General features: G+C 45.3%; 12 non-coding genes and 1 pseudogene across 12 annotated transcripts; all 13 read right to left on the reverse strand.

Annotated features, from left to right (window-relative positions):
* Window positions 1-249: 249 nt before the first annotated feature.
* On the reverse strand, window positions 250-341 carry LOC141219763 (U2 spliceosomal RNA; annotated as a pseudogene).
* A 1,115-nt stretch (window positions 342-1,456) lies between these two features.
* Window positions 1,457-1,647, reverse strand: LOC141219821 (U2 spliceosomal RNA). The gene has a single exon (XR_012288199.1). It is a non-coding gene; the product is annotated as a U2 spliceosomal RNA (small nuclear RNA).
* Window positions 1,648-2,762: 1,115 nt separating this feature from the next.
* Window positions 2,763-2,953, reverse strand: LOC141219822 (U2 spliceosomal RNA). The gene has a single exon (XR_012288200.1). It is a non-coding gene; the product is annotated as a U2 spliceosomal RNA (small nuclear RNA).
* A 1,115-nt stretch (window positions 2,954-4,068) lies between these two features.
* Window positions 4,069-4,259, reverse strand: LOC141219636 (U2 spliceosomal RNA). The gene has a single exon (XR_012288090.1). It is a non-coding gene; the product is annotated as a U2 spliceosomal RNA (small nuclear RNA).
* A 1,115-nt stretch (window positions 4,260-5,374) lies between these two features.
* LOC141219823 (U2 spliceosomal RNA) lies at window positions 5,375-5,565 on the reverse strand. The gene has a single exon (XR_012288201.1). It is a non-coding gene; the product is annotated as a U2 spliceosomal RNA (small nuclear RNA).
* Window positions 5,566-6,680: 1,115 nt separating this feature from the next.
* LOC141219580 (U2 spliceosomal RNA) lies at window positions 6,681-6,870 on the reverse strand. Its single transcript, XR_012288039.1, has one exon. It is a non-coding gene; the product is annotated as a U2 spliceosomal RNA (small nuclear RNA).
* A 1,115-nt stretch (window positions 6,871-7,985) lies between these two features.
* On the reverse strand, window positions 7,986-8,176 carry LOC141219824 (U2 spliceosomal RNA). The gene has a single exon (XR_012288202.1). It is a non-coding gene; the product is annotated as a U2 spliceosomal RNA (small nuclear RNA).
* A 1,115-nt stretch (window positions 8,177-9,291) lies between these two features.
* Window positions 9,292-9,482, reverse strand: LOC141219826 (U2 spliceosomal RNA). The gene has a single exon (XR_012288204.1). It is a non-coding gene; the product is annotated as a U2 spliceosomal RNA (small nuclear RNA).
* Window positions 9,483-10,597: 1,115 nt separating this feature from the next.
* On the reverse strand, window positions 10,598-10,788 carry LOC141219827 (U2 spliceosomal RNA). The gene has a single exon (XR_012288205.1). It is a non-coding gene; the product is annotated as a U2 spliceosomal RNA (small nuclear RNA).
* Window positions 10,789-11,903: 1,115 nt separating this feature from the next.
* Window positions 11,904-12,094, reverse strand: LOC141219828 (U2 spliceosomal RNA). Its single transcript, XR_012288206.1, has one exon. It is a non-coding gene; the product is annotated as a U2 spliceosomal RNA (small nuclear RNA).
* A 1,115-nt stretch (window positions 12,095-13,209) lies between these two features.
* Window positions 13,210-13,400, reverse strand: LOC141219829 (U2 spliceosomal RNA). Its single transcript, XR_012288207.1, has one exon. It is a non-coding gene; the product is annotated as a U2 spliceosomal RNA (small nuclear RNA).
* Window positions 13,401-14,515: 1,115 nt separating this feature from the next.
* LOC141219830 (U2 spliceosomal RNA) lies at window positions 14,516-14,706 on the reverse strand. The gene has a single exon (XR_012288208.1). It is a non-coding gene; the product is annotated as a U2 spliceosomal RNA (small nuclear RNA).
* A 1,115-nt stretch (window positions 14,707-15,821) lies between these two features.
* LOC141219831 (U2 spliceosomal RNA) lies at window positions 15,822-16,012 on the reverse strand. Its single transcript, XR_012288209.1, has one exon. It is a non-coding gene; the product is annotated as a U2 spliceosomal RNA (small nuclear RNA).
* Between the last annotated feature and the right edge of the window lie 539 nt (window positions 16,013-16,551).

Genomic DNA, 16,551 nt, shown 5'->3' on the forward strand with positions numbered 1-16,551 from the left:
AGGCCCGGAATAAGGGTGTGTGTGAAGAAAGAAATATTGAAGTGCTAGTGCAAATGTGCCATAAACTCAAGTGGGGTTCCCAATCCCAGTGAGTTAAGGCACCCCAGGGTCACCACTCCTGGGGCACTTCACACTTCGGGCTTTCGATCTTCCCCGGCCCAATGGCGTCGATCCTGGGGGGCCATGCTTTCCACCAGATGACTATATTAGCCACCTGGCGTACTAACAAGCACCTAAACCCCAGTGTGCATAATGTATCAATCTACTAGGGCGGCCAACATCCAAAACCGCCTTTTCGAAAGATACTACACTTGATCTTAGCCAAAAGGCCGAGAAGCGATAACCAGAATTGGTTTCAAACTACGGAGCCACCCAAGGATCCTGAAAAGTCCATTTGTGGAGATGAGCTCCTGGACTCCCGTTAAGAAGACATGTTGTCAACCTCTAGATCCCTTACATGCCTGCACTTTTCGGCTTGCTGCTGCTGCAATCCACGCGTTTTAGATCTGCATAACTCCACCTCTTTAAACACAGCACCTTCACCCCCTGCTGTTCCCACCCGCCTCAACACCGTTGGAAGGGAGGAGAACCAATTAAGGCGGGGGGTGGGGTGGAACGAGCAGCTGTCTACCCTTAGCAGGAGGGCTCCTGATTACATACCTCTCCTGCTGCTGCTGCGGCTGGCTGTCCAGCAGCAGACTGAAGGTGGCTGCTGCTGTGCACAGGTATATAAAGGCTCAGAGCCTATTATGACACGCGCAGCCAGCGTTCCATTGCCACATTCCATCTACTGCAGGCAGGATACCTGGCTGGCTGAATGTCGCTGAGAAGCTCACAGAGACCGTCATAAGCAACAGTTTAACAGAATGCCACAGACTAATCAACCAAACTTTTTGGGTTGGGTTCTCTTTTATAGTCTGCAGGCATTAAATGAAAGAAGTCAGTGTTCCAGCAGAAGGAGACAACGTTTCAGAAAAGGCATTGTAGCAAACCAAAAAAGAAATTTTAAGCGCAGCAGAGTAACCAGCGCACATACCTGTTAGCTCAGGTGAGTTTAAAAGGCTGCTGTTGATAACAAGGGCATTTGCTAAATAGATGGTGTGTGTGCAACAATATACTGAAAGGTCAATTATATTGTGCAGCTTATCTCACCACCTGTAGTTATTTAGGTGAAAGCTCCAAAATGCTTGCCTAATATGTCTGTTTATCCAAAAGGAAGTAAAAAGGGAGAGCTAGAAAGATAGCATTGCATCACATTACATCGCAATGCAATGCACAGTTGCTGAAGTTGAACCAAAATGAGCTTGTAATCTGGCTTCTGCAACTTTGAACATGAAAAATCCAATGAGGAGTAGAAAAGCAAAGCCAAAGAGTCCATCCCAAAATCCGACAAACAAGCAAAATGAACAAAAAACATTGAATTCAATTCTTTCTGATTTTAGAAACTGCATTAAAGAAGGGGTGCACCGGTCCTGGAGATACTGCAATACCAGGTCAATGCGTGGAGTGGACAGAGCAAGCTCTTTTTCCATCTCCCTGTTCTAAAAATCCATTTAATATATGGTCCCCAGATAGGGGACGTATCAGATATTAAACTGATAAGAACAGATACTACACTTGATCTTAGCCAAAAGGCCGAGAAGCGATAACCAGAATTGGTTTCAAACTACGGAGCCACCCAAGGATCCTGAAAAGTCCATTTGTGGAGATGAGCTCCTGGACTCCCATTAAGAAGACATGTTGTCAACCTCTAGATCCCTTACATGCCTGCACTTTTCGGCTTGCTGCTGCTGCAATCCACGCGTTTTAGATCTGCATAACTCCACCTCTTTAAACACAGCACCTTCACCCCCTGCTGTTCCCACCCGCCTCAACACCGTTGGAAGGGAGGAGAACCAATTAAGGCGGGGGGTGGGGTGGAACGAGCAGCTGTCTACCCTTAGCAGGAGGGCTCCTGATTACATACCTCTCCTGCTGCTGCTGCTGCTGGCTGTCCAGCAGCAGACTGAAGGTGGCTGCTGCTGTGCACAGGTATATAAAGGCTCAGAGCCTATTATGACACGCGCAGCCAGCGTTCCATTGCCACATTCCATCTACTGCAGGCAGGATACCTGGCTGGCTGAATGTCGCTGAGAAGCTCACAGAGACCGCCATAAGCAACAGTTTAACAGAATGCCACAGACTAATCAACCAAACTTTTTGGGTTGGGTTCTCTTTTATAGTCTGCAGGCATTAAATGAAAGAAGTCAGTGTTCCAGCAGAAGGAGACAACGTTTCAGAAAAGGCATTGTAGCAAACCAAAAAAGAAATTTTAAGCGCAGCAGAGTAACCAGCGCACATACCTGTTAGCTCAGGTGAGTTTAAAAGGCTGCTGTTGATAACAAGGGCATTTGCTAAATAGATGGTGTGTGTGCAACAATATACTGAAAGGTCAATTATATTGTGCAGCTTATCTCACCACCTGTAGTTATTTAGGTGAAAGCTCCAAAATGCTTGCCTAATATGTCTGTTTATCCAAAAGGAAGTAAAAAGGGAGAGCTAGAAAGATAGCATTGCATCACATTACATGGCAATGCAATGCACAGTTGCTGAAGTTGAACCAAAATGAGCTTGTAATCTGGCTTCTGCAACTTTGAACATGAAAAATCCAATGAGGAGAAGAAAAGCAAAGCCAAAGAGTCCATCCCAAAATCCGACAAACAAGCAAAATGAACAAAAAACATTGAATTCAATTCTTTCTGATTTTAGAAACTGCATTAAAGAAGGGGTGCACCGGTCCTGGAGATACTGCAATACCAGGTCAATGCGTGGAGTGGACAGAGCAAGCTCTTTTTCCATCTCCCTGTTCTAAAAATCCATTTAATATATGGTCCCCAGATAGGGGACGTATCAGATATTAAACTGATAAGAACAGATACTACACTTGATCTTAGCCAAAAGGCCGAGAAGCGATAACCAGAATTGGTTTCAAACTACGGAGCCACCCAAGGATCCTGAAAAGTCCATTTGTGGAGATGAGCTCCTGGACTCCCGTTAAGAAGACATGTTGTCAACCTCTAGATCCCTTACATGCCTGCACTTTTCGGCTTGCTGCTGCTGCAATCCACGCGTTTTAGATCTGCATAACTCCACCTCTTTAAACACAGCACCTTCACCCCCTGCTGTTCCCACCCGCCTCAACACCGTTGGAAGGGAGGAGAACCAATTAAGGCGGGGGGTGGGGTGGAACGAGCAGCTGTCTACCCTTAGCAGGAGGGCTCCTGATTACATACCTCTCCTGCTGCTGCTGCTGCTGGCTGTCCAGCAGCAGACTGAAGGTGGCTGCTGCTGTGCACAGGTATATAAAGGCTCAGAGCCTATTATGACACGCGCAGCCAGCGTTCCATTGCCACATTCCATCTACTGCAGGCAGGATACCTGGCTGGCTGAATGACGCTGAGAAGCTCACAGAGACCGCCATAAGCAACAGTTTAACAGAATGCCACAGACTAATCAACCAAACTTTTTGGGTTGGGTTCTCTTTTATAGTCTGCAGGCATTAAATGAAAGAAGTCAGTGTTCCAGCAGAAGGAGACAACGTTTCAGAAAAGGCATTGTAGCAAACCAAAAAAGAAATTTTAAGCGCAGCAGAGTAACCAGCGCACATACCTGTTAGCTCAGGTGAGTTTAAAAGGCTGCTGTTGATAACAAGGGCATTTGCTAAATAGATGGTGTGTGTGCAACAATATACTGAAAGGTCAATTATATTGTGCAGCTTATCTCACCACCTGTAGTTATTTAGGTGAAAGCTCCAAAATGCTTGCCTAATATGTCTGTTTATCCAAAAGGAAGAAAAAAGGGAGAGCTAGAAAGATAGCATTGCATCACATTACATGGCAATGCAATGCACAGTTGCTGAAGTTGAACCAAAATGAGCTTGTAATCTGGCTTCTGCAACTTTGAACATGAAAAATCCAATGAGGAGAAGAAAAGCAAAGCCAAAGAGTCCATCCCAAAATCCGACAAACAAGCAAAATGAACAAAAAACATTGAATTCAATTCTTTCTGATTTTAGAAACTGCATTAAAGAAGGGGTGCACCGGTCCTGGAGATACTGCAATACCAGGTCAATGCGTGGAGTGGACAGAGCAAGCTCTTTTTCCATCTCCCTGTTCTAAAAATCCATTTAATATATGGTCCCCAGATAGGGGACGTATCAGATATTAAACTGATAAGAACAGATACTACACTTGATCTTAGCCAAAAGGCCGAGAAGCTATAACCAGAATTGGTTTCAAACTACGGAGCCACCCAAGGATCCTGAAAAGTCCATTTGTGGAGATGAGCTCCTGGACTCCCGTTAAGAAGACATGTTGTCAACCTCTAGATCCCTTACATGCCTGCACTTTTCGGCTTGCTGCTGCTGCAATCCACGCGTTTTAGATCTGCATAACTCCACCTCTTTAAACACAGCACCTTCACCCCCTGCTGTTCCCACCCGCCTCAACACCGTTGGAAGGGAGGAGAACCAATTAAGGCGGGGGGTGGGGTGGAACGAGCAGCTGTCTACCCTTAGCAGGAGGGCTCCTGATTACATACCTCTCCTGCTGCTGCTGCTGCTGGCGGTCCAGCAGCAGACTGAAGGTGGCTGCTGCTGTGCACAGGTATATAAAGGCTCAGAGCCTATTATGACACGCGCAGCCAGCGTTCCATTGCCACATTCCATCTACTGCAGGCAGGATACCTGGCTGGCTGAATGTCGCTGAGAAGCTCACAGAGACCGCCATAAGCAACAGTTTAACAGAATGCCACAGACTAATCAACCAAACTTTTTGGGTTGGGTTCTCTTTTATAGTCTGCAGGCATTAAATGAAAGAAGTCAGTGTTCCAGCAGAAGGAGACAACGTTTCAGAAAAGGCATTGTAGCAAACCAAAAAAGAAATTTTAAGCGCAGCAGAGTAACCAGCGCACATACCTGTTAGCTCAGGTGAGTTTAAAAGGCTGCTGTTGATAACAAGGGCATTTGCTAAATAGATGGTGTGTGTGCAACAATATACTGAAAGGTCAATTATATTGTGCAGCTTATCTCACCACCTGTAGTTATTTAGGTGAAAGCTCCAAAATGCTTGCCTAATATGTCTGTTTATCCAAAAGGAAGTAAAAAGGGAGAGCTAGAAAGATAGCATTGCATCACATTACATGGCAATGCAATGCACAGTTGCTGAAGTTGAACCAAAATGAGCTTGTAATCTGGCTTCTGCAACTTTGAACATGAAAAATCCAATGAGGAGAAGAAAAGCAAAGCCAAAGAGTCCATCCCAAAATCCGACAAACAAGCAAAATGAACAAAAAACATTGAATTCAATTCTTTCTGATTTTAGAAACTGCATTAAAGAAGGGGTGCACCGGTCCTGGAGATACTGCAATACCAGGTCAATGCGTGGAGTGGACAGAGCAAGCTCTTTTTCCATCTCCCTGTTCTAAAAATCCATTTAATATATGGTCCCCAGATAGGGGACGTATCAGATATTAAACTGATAAGAACAGATACTACACTTGATCTTAGCCAAAAGGCCGAGAAGCGATAACCAGAATTGGTTTCAAACTACGGAGCCACCCAAGGATCCTGAAAAGTCCATTTGTGGAGATGAGCTCCTGGACTCCCGTTAAGAAGACATGTTGTCAACCTCTAGATCCCTTACATGCCTGCACTTTTCGGCTTGCTGCTGCTGCAATCCACGCGTTTTAGATCTGCATAACTCCACCTCTTTAAACACAGCACCTTCACCCCCTGCTGTTCCCACCCGCCTCAACACCGTTGGAAGGGAGGAGAACCAATTAAGGCGGGGGGTGGGGTGGAACGAGCAGCTGTCTACCCTTAGCAGGAGGGCTCCTGATTACATACCTCTCCTGCTGCTGCTGCTGCTGGCTGTCCAGCAGCAGACTGAAGGTGGCTGCTGCTGTGCACAGGTATATAAAGGCTCAGAGCCTATTATGACACGCGCAGCCAGCGTTCCATTGCCACATTCCATCTACTGCAGGCAGGATACCTGGCTGGCTGAATGACGCTGAGAAGCTCACAGAGACCGCCATAAGCAACAGTTTAACAGAATGCCACAGACTAATCAACCAAACTTTTTGGGTTGGGTTCTCTTTTATAGTCTGCAGGCATTAAATGAAAGAAGTCAGTGTTCCAGCAGAAGGAGACAACGTTTCAGAAAAGGCATTGTAGCAAACCAAAAAAGAAATTTTAAGCGCAGCAGAGTAACCAGCGCACATACCTGTTAGCTCAGGTGAGTTTAAAAGGCTGCTGTTGATAACAAGGGCATTTGCTAAATAGATGGTGTGTGTGCAACAATATACTGAAAGGTCAATTATATTGTGCAGCTTATCTCACCACCTGTAGTTATTTAGGTGAAAGCTCCAAAATGCTTGCCTAATATGTCTGTTTATCCAAAAGGAAGAAAAAAGGGAGAGCTAGAAAGATAGCATTGCATCACATTACATGGCAATGCAATGCACAGTTGCTGAAGTTGAACCAAAATGAGCTTGTAATCTGGCTTCTGCAACTTTGAACATGAAAAATCCAATGAGGAGAAGAAAAGCAAAGCCAAAGAGTCCATCCCAAAATCCGACAAACAAGCAAAATGAACAAAAAACATTGAATTCAATTCTTTCTGATTTTAGAAACTGCATTAAAGAAGGGGTGCACCGGTCCTGGAGATACTGCAATACCAGGTCAATGCGTGGAGTGGACAGAGCAAGCTTTTTTCCATCTCCCTGTTCTAAAAATCCATTTAATATATGGTCCCCAGATAGGGGACGTATCAGATATTAAACTGATAAGAACAGATACTACACTTGATCTTAGCCAAAAGGCCGAGAAGCTATAACCAGAATTGGTTTCAAACTACGGAGCCACCCAAGGATCCTGAAAAGTCCATTTGTGGAGATGAGCTCCTGGACTCCCGTTAAGAAGACATGTTGTCAACCTCTAGATCCCTTACATGCCTGCACTTTTCGGCTTGCTGCTGCTGCAATCCACGCGTTTTAGATCTGCATAACTCCACCTCTTTAAACACAGCACCTTCACCCCCTGCTGTTCCCACCCGCCTCAACACCGTTGGAAGGGAGGAGAACCAATTAAGGCGGGGGGTGGGGTGGAACGAGCAGCTGTCTACCCTTAGCAGGAGGGCTCCTGATTACATACCTCTCCTGCTGCTGCTGCTGCTGGCGGTCCAGCAGCAGACTGAAGGTGGCTGCTGCTGTGCACAGGTATATAAAGGCTCAGAGCCTATTATGACACGCGCAGCCAGCGTTCCATTGCCACATTCCATCTACTGCAGGCAGGATACCTGGCTGGCTGAATGTCGCTGAGAAGCTCACAGAGACCGCCATAAGCAACAGTTTAACAGAATGCCACAGACTAATCAACCAAACTTTTTGGGTTGGGTTCTCTTTTATAGTCTGCAGGCATTAAATGAAAGAAGTCAGTGTTCCAGCAGAAGGAGACAACGTTTCAGAAAAGGCATTGTAGCAAACCAAAAAAGAAATTTTAAGCACAGCAGAGTAACCAGCGCACATACCTGTTAGCTCAGGTGAGTTTAAAAGGCTGCTGTTGATAACAAGGGCATTTGCTAAATAGATGGTGTGTGTGCAACAATATACTGAAAGGTCAATTATATTGTGCAGCTTATCTCACCACCTGTAGTTATTTAGGTGAAAGCTCCAAAATGCTTGCCTAATATGTCTGTTTATCCAAAAGGAAGTAAAAAGGGAGAGCTAGAAAGATAGCATTGCATCACATTACATGGCAATGCAATGCACAGTTGCTGAAGTTGAACCAAAATGAGCTTGTAATCTGGCTTCTGCAACTTTGAACATGAAAAATCCAATGAGGAGAAGAAAAGCAAAGCCAAAGAGTCCATCCCAAAATCCGACAAACAAGCAAAATGAACAAAAAACATTGAATTCAATTCTTTCTGATTTTAGAAACTGCATTAAAGAAGGGGTGCACCGGTCCTGGAGATACTGCAATACCAGGTCAATGCGTGGAGTGGACAGAGCAAGCTCTTTTTCCATCTCCCTGTTCTAAAAATCCATTTAATATATGGTCCCCAGATAGGGGACGTATCAGATATTAAACTGATAAGAACAGATACTACACTTGATCTTAGCCAAAAGGCCGAGAAGCGATAACCAGAATTGGTTTCAAACTACGGAGCCACCCAAGGATCCTGAAAAGTCCATTTGTGGAGATGAGCTCCTGGACTCCCGTTAAGAAGACATGTTGTCAACCTCTAGATCCCTTACATGCCTGCACTTTTCGGCTTGCTGCTGCTGCAATCCACGCGTTTTAGATCTGCATAACTCCACCTCTTTAAACACAGCACCTTCACCCCCTGCTGTTCCCACCCGCCTCAACACCGTTGGAAGGGAGGAGAACCAATTAAGGCGGGGGGTGGGGTGGAACGAGCAGCTGTCTACCCTTAGCAGGAGGGCTCCTGATTACATACCTCTCCTGCTGCTGCTGCTGCTGGCTGTCCAGCAGCAGACTGAAGGTGGCTGCTGCTGTGCACAGGTATATAAAGGCTCAGAGCCTATTATGACACGCGCAGCCAGCGTTCCATTGCCACATTCCATCTACTGCAGGCAGGATACCTGGCTGGCTGAATGTCGCTGAGAAGCTCACAGAGACCGCCATAAGCAACAGTTTAACAGAATGCCACAGACTAATCAACCAAACTTTTTGGGTTGGGTTCTCTTTTATAGTCTGCAGGCATTAAATGAAAGAAGTCAGTGTTCCAGCAGAAGGAGACAACGTTTCAGAAAAGGCATTGTAGCAAACCAAAAAAGAAATTTTAAGTGCAGCAGAGTAACCAGCGCACATACCTGTTAGCTCAGGTGAGTTTAAAAGGCTGCTGTTGATAACAAGGGCATTTGCTAAATAGATGGTGTGTGTGCAACAATATACTGAAAGGTCAATTATATTGTGCAGCTTATCTCACCACCTGTAGTTATTTAGGTGAAAGCTCCAAAATGCTTGCCTAATATGTCTGTTTATCCAAAAGGAAGTAAAAAGGGAGAGCTAGAAAGATAGCATTGCATCACATTACATGGCAATGCAATGCACAGTTGCTGAAGTTGAACCAAAATGAGCTTGTAATCTGGCTTCTGCAACTTTGAACATGAAAAATCCAATGAGGAGAAGAAAAGCAAAGCCAAAGAGTCCATCCCCAAATCCGACAAACAAGCAAAATGAACAAAAAACATTGAATTCAATTCTTTCTGATTTTAGAAACTGCATTAAAGAAGGGGTGCACCGGTCCTGGAGATACTGCAATACCAGGTCAATGCGTGGAGTGGACAGAGCAAGCTCTTTTTCCATCTCCCTGTTCTAAAAATCCATTTAATATATGGTCCCCAGATAGGGGACGTATCAGATATTAAACTGATAAGAACAGATACTACACTTGATCTTAGCCAAAAGGCCGAGAAGCGATAACCAGAATTGGTTTCAAACTACGGAGCCACTCAAGGATCCTGAAAAGTCCATTTGTGGAGATGAGCTCCTGGACTCCCGTTAAGAAGACATGTTGTCAACCTCTAGATCCCTTACATGCCTGCACTTTTCGGCTTGCTGCTGCTGCAATCCACGCGTTTTAGATCTGCATAACTCCACCTCTTTAAACACAGCACCTTCACCCCCTGCTGTTCCCACCCGCCTCAACACCGTTGGAAGGGAGGAGAACCAATTAAGGCGGGGGGTGGGGTGGAACGAGCAGCTGTCTACCCTTAGCAGGAGGGCTCCTGATTACATACCTCTCCTGCTGCTGCTGCTGCTGGCTGTCCAGCAGCAGACTGAAGGTGGCTGCTGCTGTGCACAGGTATATAAAGGCTCAGAGCCTATTATGACACGCGCAGCCAGCGTTCCATTGCCACATTCCATCTACTGCAGGCAGGATACCTGGCTGGCTGAATGTCGCTGAGAAGCTCACAGAGACCGCCATAAGCAACAGTTTAACAGAATGCCACAGACTAATCAACCAAACTTTTTGGGTTGGGTTCTCTTTTATAGTCTGCAGGCATTAAATGAAAGAAGTCAGTGTTCCAGCAGAAGGAGACAACGTTTCAGAAAAGGCATTGTAGCAAACCAAAAAAGAAATTTTAAGCGCAGCAGAGTAACCAGCGCACATACCTGTTAGCTCAGGTGAGTTTAAAAGGCTGCTGTTGATAACAAGGGCATTTGCTAAATAGATGGTGAATGTGCAACAATATACTGAAAGGTCAATTATATTGTGCAGCTTATCTCACCACCTGTAGTTATTTAGGTGAAAGCTCCAAAATGCTTGCCTAATATGTCTGTTTATCCAAAAGGAAGTAAAAAGGGAGAGCTAGAAAGATAGCATTGCATCACATTACATGGCAATGCAATGCACAGTTGCTGAAGTTGAACCAAAATGAGCTTGTAATCTGGCTTCTGCAACTTTGAACATGAAAAATCCAATGAGGAGAAGAAAAGCAAAGCCAAAGAGTCCATCCCAAAATCCGACAAACAAGCAAAATGAACAAAAAACATTGAATTCAATTCTTTCTGATTTTAGAAACTGCATTAAAGAAGGGGTGCACCGGTCCTGGAGATACTGCAATACCAGGTCAATGCGTGGAGTGGACAGAGCAAGCTCTTTTTCCATCTCCCTGTTCTAAAAATCCATTTAATATATGGTCCCCAGATAGGGGACGTATCAGATATTAAACTGATAAGAACAGATACTACACTTGATCTTAGCCAAAAGGCCGAGAAGCGATAACCAGAATTGGTTTCAAACTACGGAGCCACTCAAGGATCCTGAAAAGTCCATTTGTGGAGATGAGCTCCTGGACTCCCGTTAAGAAGACATGTTGTCAACCTCTAGATCCCTTACATGCCTGCACTTTTCGGCTTGCTGCTGCTGCAATCCACGCGTTTTAGATCTGCATAACTCCACCTCTTTAAACACAGCACCTTCACCCCCTGCTGTTCCCACCCGCCTCAACACCGTTGGAAGGGAGGAGAACCAATTAAGGCGGGGGGTGGGGTGGAACGAGCAGCTGTCTACCCTTAGCAGGAGGGCTCCTGATTACATACCTCTCCTGCTGCTGCTGCTGCTGGCTGTCCAGCAGCAGACTGAAGGTGGCTGCTGCTGTGCACAGGTATATAAAGGCTCAGAGCCTATTATGACACGCGCAGCCAGCGTTCCATTGCCACATTCCATCTACTGCAGGCAGGATACCTGGCTGGCTGAATGTCGCTGAGAAGCTCACAGAGACCGCCATAAGCAACAGTTTAACAGAATGCCACAGACTAATCAACCAAACTTTTTGGGTTGGGTTCTCTTTTATAGTCTGCAGGCATTAAATGAAAGAAGTCAGTGTTCCAGCAGAAGGAGACAACGTTTCAGAAAAGGCATTGTAGCAAACCAAAAAAGAAATTTTAAGCGCAGCAGAGTAACCAGCGCACATACCTGTTAGCTCAGGTGAGTTTAAAAGGCTGCTGTTGATAACAAGGGCATTTGCTAAATAGATGGTGTGTGTGCAACAATATACTGAAAGGTCAATTATATTGTGCAGCTTATCTCACCACCTGTAGTTATTTAGGTGAAAGCTCCAAAATGCTTGCCTAATATGTCTGTTTATCCAAAAGGAAGTAAAAAGGGAGAGCTAGAAAGATAGCATTGCATCACATTACATGGCAATGCAATGCACAGTTGCTGAAGTTGAACCAAAATGAGCTTGTAATCTGGCTTCTGCAACTTTGAACATGAAAAATCCAATGAGGAGAAGAAAAGCAAAGCCAAAGAGTCCATCCCAAAATCCGACAAACAAGCAAAATGAACAAAAAACATTGAATTCAATTCTTTCTGATTTTAGAAACTGCATTAAAGAAGGGGTGCACCGGTCCTGGAGATACTGCAATACCAGGTCAATGCGTGGAGTGGACAGAGCAAGCTCTTTTTCCATCTCCCTGTTCTAAAAATCCATTTAATATATGGTCCCCAGATAGGGGACGTATCAGATATTAAACTGATAAGAACAGATACTACACTTGATCTTAGCCAAAAGGCCGAGAAGCGATAACCAGAATTGGTTTCAAACTACGGAGCCACCCAAGGATCCTGAAAAGTCCATTTGTGGAGATGAGCTCCTGGACTCCCGTTAAGAAGACATGTTGTCAACCTCTAGATCCCTTACATGCCTGCACTTTTCGGCTTGCTGCTGCTGCAATCCACGCGTTTTAGATCTGCATAACTCCACCTCTTTAAACACAGCACCTTCACCCCCTGCTGTTCCCACCCACCTCAACACCGTTGGAAGGGAGGAGAACCAATTAAGGCGGGGGGTGGGGTGGAACGAGCAGCTGTCTACCCTTAGCAGGAGGGCTCCTGATTACATACCTCTCCTGCTGCTGCTGCTGCTGGCTGTCCAGCAGCAGACTGAAGGTGGCTGCTGCTGTGCACAGGTATATAAAGGCTCAGAGCCTATTATGACACGCGCAGCCAGCGTTCCATTGCCACATTCCATCTACTGCAGGCAGGATACCTGGCTGGCTGAATGTCGCTGAGAAGCTCACAGAGACCGCCATAAGCAACAGTTTAACAGAATGCCACAGACTAATCAACCAAACTTTTTGGGTTGGGTTCTCTTTTATAGTCTGCAGGCATTAAATGAAAGAAGTCAGTGTTCCAGCAGAAGGAGACAACGTTTCAGAAAAGGCATTATAGCAAACCAAAAAAGAAATTTTAAGCGCAGCAGAGTAACCAGCGCACATACCTGTTAGCTCAGGTGAGTTTAAAAGGCTGCTGTTGATAACAAGGGCATTTGCTAAATAGATGGTGTGTGTGCAACAATATACTGAAAGGTCAATTATATTGTGCAGCTTATCTCACCACCTGTAGTTATTTAGGTGAAAGCTCCAAAATGCTTGCCTAATATGTCTGTTTATCCAAAAGGAAGTAAAAAGGGAGAGCTAGAAAGATAGCATTGCATCACATTACATGGCAATGCAATGCACAGTTGCTGAAGTTGAACCAAAATGAGCTTGTAATCTGGCTTCTGCAACTTTGAACATGAAAAATCCAATGAGGAGAAGAAAAGCAAAGCCAAAGAGTCCATCCCAAAATCCGACAAACAAGCAAAATGAACAAAAAACATTGAATTCAATTCTTTCTGATTTTAGAAACTGCATTAAAGAAGGGGTGCACCGGTCCTGGAGATACTGCAATACCAGGTCAATGCGTGGAGTGGACAGAGCAAGCTCTTTTTCCATCTCCCTGTTCTAAAAATCCATTTAATATATGGTCCCCAGATAGGGGACGTATCAGATATTAAACTGATAAGAACAGATACTACACTTGATCTTAGCCAAAAGGCCGAGAAGCGATAACCAGAATTGGTTTCAAACTACGGAGCCACCCAAGGATCCTGAAAAGTCCATTTGTGGAGATGAGCTCCTGGACTCCCGTTAAGAAGACATGTTGTCAACCTCTAGATCCCTTACATGCCTGCACTTTTCGGCTTGCTGCTGCTGCAATCCACGCGTTTTAGATCTGCATAACTCCACCTCTTTAAACACTGCACCTTCACCCCCTGCTGTTCCCACCCGCCTCAACACCGTTGGAAGGGAGGAGAACCAATTAAGGCGGGGGGTGGGGTGGAACGAGCAGCTGTCTACCCTTAGCAGGAGGGCTCCTGATTACATACCTCTCCTGCTGCTGCTGCTGCTGGCTGTCCAGCAGCAGACTGAAGGTGGCTGCTGCTGTGCACAGGTATATAAAGGCTCAGAGCCTATTATGACACGCGCAGCCAGCGTTCCATTGCCACATTCCATCTACTGCAGGCAGGATACCTGGCTGGCTGAATGTCGCTGAGAAGCTCACAGAGACCGCCATAAGCAACAGTTTAACAGAATGCCACAGACTAATCAACCAAACTTTTTGGGTTGGGTTCTCTTTTATAGTCTGCAGGCATTAAATGAAAGAAGTCAGTGTTCCAGCAGAAGGAGACAACGTTTCAGAAAAGGCATTGTAGCAAACCAAAAAAGAAATTTTAAGCGCAGCAGAGTAACCAGCGCACATACCTGTTAGCTCAGGTGAGTTTAAAAGGCTGCTGTTGATAACAAGGGCATTTGCTAAATAGATGGTGTGTGTGCAACAATATACTGAAAGGTCAATTATATTGTGCAGCTTATCTCACCACCTGTAGTTATTTAGGTGAAAGCTCCAAAATGCTTGCCTAATATGTCTGTTTATCCAAAAGGAAGTAAAAAGGGAGAGCTAGAAAGATAGCATTGCATCACATTACATGGCAATGCAATGCACAGTTGCTGAAGTTGAACCAAAATGAGCTTGTAATCTGGCTTCTGCAACTTTGAACATGAAAAATCCAATGAGGAGAAGAAAAGCAAAGCCAAAGAGTCCATCCCAAAATCCGACAAACAAGCAAAATGAACAAAAAACATTGAATTCAATTCTTTCTGATTTTAGAAACTGCATTAAAGAAGGGGTGCACCGGTCCTGGAGATACTGCAATACCAGGTCAATGCGTGGAGTGGACAGAGCAAGCTCTTTTTCCATCTCCCTGTTCTAAAAATCCATTTAATATATGGTCCCCAGATAGGGGACGTATCAGATATTAAACTGATAAGAACAGATACTACACTTGATCTTAGCCAAAAGGCCGAGAAGCGATAACCAGAATTGGTTTCAAACTACGGAGCCACCCAAGGATCCTGAAAAGTCCATTTGTGGAGATGAGCTCCTGGACTCCCGTTAAGAAGACATGTTGTCAACCTCTAGATCCCTTACATGCCTGCACTTTTCGGCTTGCTGCTGCTGCAATCCACGCGTTTTAGATCTGCATAACTCCACCTCTTTAAACACAGCACCTTCACCCCCTGCTGTTCCCACCCGCCTCAACACCGTTAGAAGGGAGGAGAACCAATTAAGGCGGGGGGTGGGGTGGAACGAGCAGCTGTCTACCCTTAGCAGGAGGGCTCCTGATTACATACCTCTCCTGCTGCTGCTGCTGCTGGCTGTCCAGCAGCAGACTGAAGGTGGCTGCTGCTGTGCACAGGTATATAAAGGCTCAGAGCCTATTATGACACGCGCAGCCAGCGTTCCATTGCCACATTCCATCTACTGCAGGCAGGATACCTGGCTGGCTGAATGTCGCTGAGAAGCTCACAGAGACCGCCATAAGCAACAGTTTAACAGAATGCCACAGACTAATCAACCAAACTTTTTGGGTTGGGTTCTCTTTTATAGTCTGCAGGCATTAAATGAAAGAAGTCAGTGTTCCAGCAGAAGGAGACAACGTTTCAGAAAAGGCATTGTAGCAAACCAAAAAAGAAATTTTAAGCGCAGCAGAGTAACCAGCGCACATACCTGTTAGCTCAGGTGAGTTTAAAAGGCTGCTGTTGATAACAAGGGCATTTGCTAAATAGATGGTGTGTGTGCAACAATATACTGAAAGGTCAATTATATTGTGCAGCTTATCTCACCACCTGTAGTTATTTAGGTGAAAGCTCCAAAATGCTTGCCTAATATGTCTGTTTATCCAAAAGGAAGTAAAAAGGGAGAGCTAGAAAGATAGCATTGCATCACATTACATGGCAATGCAATGCACAGTTGCTGAAGTTGAACCAAAATGAGCTTGTAATCTGGCTTCTGCAACTTTGAACATGAAAAATCCAATGAGGAGAAGAAAAGCAAAGCCAAAGAGTCCATCCCCAAATCCGACAAACAAGCAAAATGAACAAAAAACATTGAATTCAATTCTTTCTGATTTTAGAAACTGCATTAAAGAAGGGGTGCACCGGTCCTGGAGATACTGCAATACCAGGTCAATGCGTGGAGTGGACAGAGCAAGCTCTTTTTCCATCTCCCTGTTCTAAAAATCCATTTAATATATGGTCCCCAGATAGGGGACGTATCAGATATTAAACTGATAAGAACAGATACTACACTTGATCTTAGCCAAAAGGCCGAGAAGCGATAACCAGAATTGGTTTCAAACTACGGAGCCACCCAAGGATCCTGAAAAGTCCATTTGTGGAGATGAGCTCCTGGACTCCCGTTAAGAAGACATGTTGTCAACCTCTAGATCCCTTACATGCCTGCACTTTTCGGCTTGCTGCTGCTGCAATCCACGCGTTTTAGATCTGCATAACTCCACCTCTTTAAATACAGCACCTTCACCCCCTGCTGTTCCCACCCGCCTCAACACCGTTGGAAGGGAGGAGAACCAATTAAGGCGGGGGGTGGGGTGGAACGAGCAGCTGTCTACCCTTAGCAGGAGGGCTCCTGATTACATACCTCTCCTGCTGCTGCTGCTGCTGGCTGTCCAGCAGCAGACTGAAGGTGGCTGCTGCTGTGCACAGGTATATAAAGGCTCAGAGCCTATTATGACACGCGCAGCCAGCGTTCCATTGCCACATTCCATCTACTGCAGGCAGGATACCTGGCTGGCTGAATGTCGCTGAGAAGCTCACAGAGACCGCCATAAGCAACAGTTTAACAGAATGCCACAGACTAA

Source organism: Phyllobates terribilis, unplaced genomic scaffold (genome assembly GCF_046119375.1).
Source record: "Phyllobates terribilis strain yellow unplaced genomic scaffold, ASM4611937v1 Scaffold_277__1_contigs__length_2500907, whole genome shotgun sequence".
Classification (NCBI taxonomy): Eukaryota; Metazoa; Chordata; class Amphibia; order Anura; family Dendrobatidae; genus Phyllobates; species Phyllobates terribilis.